At 45.2% G+C, this 5,855-nt stretch overlaps 1 pseudogene; it reads right to left on the reverse strand.

Annotated features, from left to right (window-relative positions):
- Window positions 1-1,372: 1,372 nt before the first annotated feature.
- On the reverse strand, window positions 1,373-2,336 carry LOC144095577 (uncharacterized; annotated as a pseudogene).
- Between the last annotated feature and the right edge of the window lie 3,519 nt (window positions 2,337-5,855).

The raw sequence follows: 5,855 nt of genomic DNA on the forward strand, positions 1-5,855 counted from the left end.
GGCTGGTAATCTGAATAAATGATAAAACTACGCTCAAACAGATACTTGTGAAACTTCAACCCATACACCACGGCGATAGCCTCTTTTTCAATGTGAGCATAACATTACTCAGCTTTGCTCAGCGCCCTAGACGCATATGCAATTCGCAGTCTTATGAAACAGAATGGCGCCAACGCCATACGTGGATGCGTCACACACAAGCCCTATCGATTTGTTGGAGTCGTAGTATGTAAAAAGCTTATCTGTCGGTAGCCACGCTTTACTTTCCTGAACCGCTTCCTTTGCCTCACGTGTCTACTGAAGCCTTTTCCTTGGTTTACAACGTCGTGCAATGACCTCAGCATTGCGCCCATTTTGTGAACAAACTTTATATAAAAGGTAATCAAACCCAGGCAAGCTCCCAATTGTGCCTCATTCTTTGGTGCCGGCGCCTTCGTTATCGCCTTCATTTTTCGTCTCAGAGGCGTATGCCCTTTTCGTTAAGAATGTGCCCAAAGTACAATACCGACGTTTGAAATAGTTTGCACTTTTCTTTTTTCACTTTTATGCCTCTGTCCTGAAACCGTCACAGCACACTTTCCACTTTATCAAAACAGTCATCAAATGCAGCCCCTACAATCAGCACGTCGTCCAGATACACGCTACACGATCAAGTGCCTTCAACACGTCATCCGTGACTGCATTAAAGATTGAAGGTGCGCTTGTTGTGCCATAGGGTAAACGCGTGTGCTTGAACAATCCTAGGTGCGTGTTGACCACGAGTAGCGACTACGGACGCAACTCCAGCTGCTGATATGCAGTAGACAGACCAAGCAGCTTAACATATTTACAGCCAGCCATTTTTATAAACAGATCCTCCATAACAGGAAGGGGACAGTGATCCATTCTTAGGCATGGATTTAGCGTCACTTTGAAATCCTCACACATCCTGATGTGGTTGTTCGGTTTAGGCACGACCACTAGTGGGGTCGCCCACTCACTCTGCTTAACAGGTACTAACGAGATTCTGCAATTCTGAACAAACTGCTTCCCTAACCGTAAATGGCACCAGTCGCGCTTTACAAAAAAGCTGGTGTACTATCCTCTTTCAGCACCAATATAATGGCGCTGTTCTTGAGCAGGCCTAGCGTAGGCTAAAAAATCTCGGCCTACTTTTCAAGCAACGCTAACACTTTGTCCAGGCGAACCCCATGCACACTAGACCAGTAAAACTTAAGCGCCGCCAGCCAGTCACGTCCCAAAAGCACAGTGTTGGTATTCTCGTTTGTCTTCACGACAATTAACGGAAGCTGCTTGTGCTGGCCGTTGTGCCCTACCGAAACGGTTAGCTTCCCTGTTACCGGCAGCGGTGTGCCTCCGTAAGTTTTCAGCTTTAGACAGCATTGTTCTTTGGGCAGGGTGAGCAGTATTTCTTGTACAGTGCTTCTGGTACAACTGCTACAGGCGCCTCCGTATCAATCTGCATGCGAACATTTTTCTGCTCAATCTTCAGAAAAATTTCGTAATGTTCGGTGCGACCTTCCAATGAATATATATTGTGCAGCGCCAGTTCACACGTGTCACTGTCGTCAGCTGTGGAGTTCGTAGAGTCTATTTCTGTCCCTGCATATTCTCGCTAAGCGTCCAACAAGGTTACACAACCGACAACCATACTTCCGAAATTTCCAGGTAGGCGCTTCAAACTATGAGCCGCATCGTAAACAGTCCAGCGATTTCGTCACCCTTGCCCCAACGGGTCCCGTAGCAGTTTCCTCTTTACTACGCGGAGAGCGTTTTCCGGCGCCTCGCTTTCGGTGAAGAACGCTGACGATCCCTTGCCCCACGTTGGGCTGGAAATGCTGGCTTTCCTTGCAGGACAAACTCGATATTCCTCGCGATATCGCAGGAAGTTTTAAACATCCTTCAGGAAATCCGCTTGCGTTTTTTTGTCACAGAGTCCGGCCACAAAACGGCTGCGAGCAGAATTGTGCAGAAATGTTCCGAAGTCGCAAGACGCCGCCAACCGTTTCAACTCTTCCGCTAACGCTGCCAGTGTTTCTCCTTCTTGCTGAAAACGCGGGTAAACTTGAACCGCTCTGGAATTACAGAGGGTTTTGGTACATACTGCGCTCGCATGGTTTGCACCAGCTGTGCGTATGTCTTGTTTCCGGCTTCTCCGGTTCTAGTAAAATGTTTATCGCCTTGTATGCTTTCTTCCCTATAGCCGTTATTGACACCGAGATCTTCAAGTCGTCGCTCACCTTAGAGGCATTTATGAAGTGGTCGAATCTCTCCATGTAGGACTCAAAATCTTCGCCGTGCTCGATGAACTGATCGAACGTTCCACTCATCGCCATCGTGCCAGTATCCTCGCAACACACTCCGGGACCGCTGCGAGTGGTCTCTTGCAACCCGACGGGACTGTGATCCCATGCTCGTCGCCAGTATGTTGTAGCTGAGAGCGATGAGGCAGAGCCAGGGTAACGAGCGACGTAGACGCTTTATTGGCACGCCCATACCGGGCCGACAATACACTATTCCCGCTGAACGCAGCACTTATGTAGCGCCGAGAGACGCGCTATCAATGTGACGTCACACGCGCTTCGCATGACACCACAGAAAGAAACCCTAACAGGCATCATAGACTACATACAAGACTTATCTATAGAACCCACATATTGCGCCTTCCAGTATTCTCCCTCAAAATGCCGCCCTTTCATAGTCAAGTTCAACACCTTCAGACTAAAAGGACGTGTACTTTCGACACGTAATAAACTTAAAATGAGCGTCTCACAGTGTTCGAACATTTTTTTCCGCCACGCGTACTGCCAGAACTAAGCTTGTTGAGTTCGCGAAAGGTCGTCCCGACTCCCTTAGATTTCAGTTGCGCTGCAATAAAATCACAGAGAATGTGAAATTATACATGTATTGTGCCTCCACTGATAGCATAGTTGAGACTGCCATGCCAACTATGAGCAGATGCTTTCCACGGCGGTGCGACGTTTCATAACATAGCCGTAATTGAGAGCATAGTTGAGTCTTCGGCGCCCCAAAATATAGATGCTTGCTACGGTGGAGCGTCATCACATGATTCCAGCTAAGAAAACGGGAGGGGAAGTGGAACACGTCTTTTAAACACAGAGGTGTTGTTTTATAACATACTTAGCATCCTTAACAAGCGCATTGAGCTAGCCTCTGTATTTGATACTATAAACGCCGACATTATTGTGTTAACGGAGACCTGCTTCGACCACAAAGTAATGAGTGGAAACTCTTCCCGACAGCCCTCAGGTTTTCCTTTTAACGTCCAAAGTAGCACAAAGTGGGCTACAAATTAGGGCCTCTTGTCTGTCCCATGTGAGCAGTCCATATGGGCCCCATGTGGAATATGCAACTCGTGCCCATGAGGGGCCCCAATAGGCAGCCCACTTGGGCTCCCCCAATGGAGCCAGAGGGGAACCAGCTTGGGCAGCCCACCTCAGGGCAAATAAGGGCAGACTGCTTGGGCCTGCCCAGAGGGGCTCAATCCCCGCCCACATGGGCAGCCCATTTCGTTTGCCCCAAAGTAACCCGACCTGGCTCAACGTAGGCCACTCATTTTCAACTCCGTTGTGGGGTCCTTGTTGGGCCAAAATGAACATCCCCTTTTATGCAATTATATAGCCCAGTTAAGCCCAAAGTGGCAGCCCCCGTTGGTTGCCTAGATGAAGCCGTGCGTGCCCAAGTGGGCAGCCCAATTTGGCCCAGACTGGGCTTTATGAGAGCAACCATACTGGGCTGCCATGATGAAGCGCAGTTTGGGCCAAGTGGGCAACCCATTTAATAAGCTCTACAAAGCACTGGCTGCAGAGACATTACTCATGCAGAACCAGGTGAATTTATAGATAATTCTATGTACTCACAGCGACATCTTATGCAGACGCACCAATATCTGCAGCTTCTTTGCCTTAGCATGGCAGTGCAAACCTGAAGTATGGTATATCAAATTCACAACTCGTTTTGCTGCACGTTTTATTGCATTATTTCACAAAAGGGAGAGCTCAGTGGTCAGGATGGTGTGCACGCGTCAAGTTCATTCTGGCCTTGGACCACCGTCCCGTTACCCTGGCGCCACACAAGAAGTTTGCAATCCGGTAGTTGACACGGGCGACATCCGAATCAGGCACCCTCTGCTGCACAGCAGCGGTAATCAAACAGTTCATAATTACGAATTTGAAAAACATGAATTTTCTGCTATGTGGTCAAACCTTGCAATAACATAAAGACAGCAGCAGAACACATTTAGTGTATTAGCAATAATAAAAGAAGGCACGAAGTTTGCGAAAATCTGTGAAGGCGTGTGAGTTGTGCAAACCAAAATGGAGTAAGCACAGTGTCGCTAGCGACTCACAAAAGGACTGTTTTTTGAGAGAGCAAAAGAAAAGAAAAAAGACTGCAGCAAGCTCTATTCAAAACCACGGCAAATTATTTCTACCCCGGAAACTTGAAAACATTATTCCAATCGAATGTGCAGTAGAATTTTCGTGAAGTAAACCGAGTAAAACACATTTTACTCGCTATTTGCAGTTTCCGAATTATTGACACATTTTTGTGATCGTTACAATAAATTTCAGCAAATGCTGATAAACAATGAGCTGAAATCAGTAAATAATTGTTTCTGCTCGCAAATATGCACTTTTATATTAAAACCTGCAACAGACATTTTATTTCGAACAAGAGTACTCAACTAGTCACATAGCACCGATGCATATGTATCTGCTCTGCATAGCCTGTGAAAGAATGTAATTCCAGTTTTCTTTAATGACACTGCTTTACCTAGGGAATACTACTGTTAGCCTGTTGGAATAAATAATGCATGCTAAAACAAAAAATTCAATCCCACGGAAAACAGCCGTTGTATGCTAAAAACGGGCAGAAATAAAACTACAAGCATTATTGCTTCTCACTAATTACATAGCAGGAAGCACCACCAACCAATTCTTTACAGCATATTCCACATGCTATGTCACACTGCGACTTTAATGTACTGATCATTGCATATTTTCATTGTAATAATGTCAAACTTGGGTCAACTGGTGGAAAAACTTTCAATTTAAATTCAATATTTGCAACATTAAATTATGTTTTACATCTGACAGGTATCAACATATCAGACAGTCCCACAAAATTTTTACTGATGACAAAAAAGAACAATAATGCCCTTAATGCGTCCAATTTTGTACGCCAAAGTAATGCAGGCTTATATAATACATTGATTACTAATAAAAGATGAGGCTATATGAATGTGCTATTCTAGATTCTTAAGTGGCTGCTGATCATGCATCCAGAAGACTATTCAGCCATACGACATCTCGGAACCAGAAAATGTTAACATTTTAAGTATTTTGCTATTAGCAATTTCTACACAACCAATGCCATATTTTTGGAGTACACAGGTGATCAGTGAGTGCAGAACATTTTCTGTGATGCATATGTAGTTAGCAGCCCATTCGTACATTTTCAGCATTCCAAGGTGGAACTAGATATAGAAAGGGGTACTTTTTATATGAACATTAGGCAAGCGACAAGTTGGGTGTCGCTGCAGAATTTGGCTGGTGCCAGCACCACATAGCATGGAAAGTTTCTACGAGTTAGTGTAGCGCTGGCATGGTTTTCATTGATAATGTGACATGCCACAGATCACCTCAGTCTACGTAGAAGGCTTCGCGCCAATAGCTTACTCCTAATCAGGTTCATTATTATCATCATGCTTAGAGGAACATTTGTTTTTCATGTATAACAGCTGACAGGCATACCTCGACCAGAAAGGAAGAACACAACTGAAACTTTATAAAAACTTTCAAAGCTAATAAAAAATGTGGCTGTTCCAATGCAGG

The sequence above is a fragment of the Amblyomma americanum genome, chromosome 6 (assembly GCF_052857255.1).
Source record: "Amblyomma americanum isolate KBUSLIRL-KWMA chromosome 6, ASM5285725v1, whole genome shotgun sequence".
NCBI classification, from domain to species: Eukaryota; Metazoa; Arthropoda; class Arachnida; order Ixodida; family Ixodidae; genus Amblyomma; species Amblyomma americanum.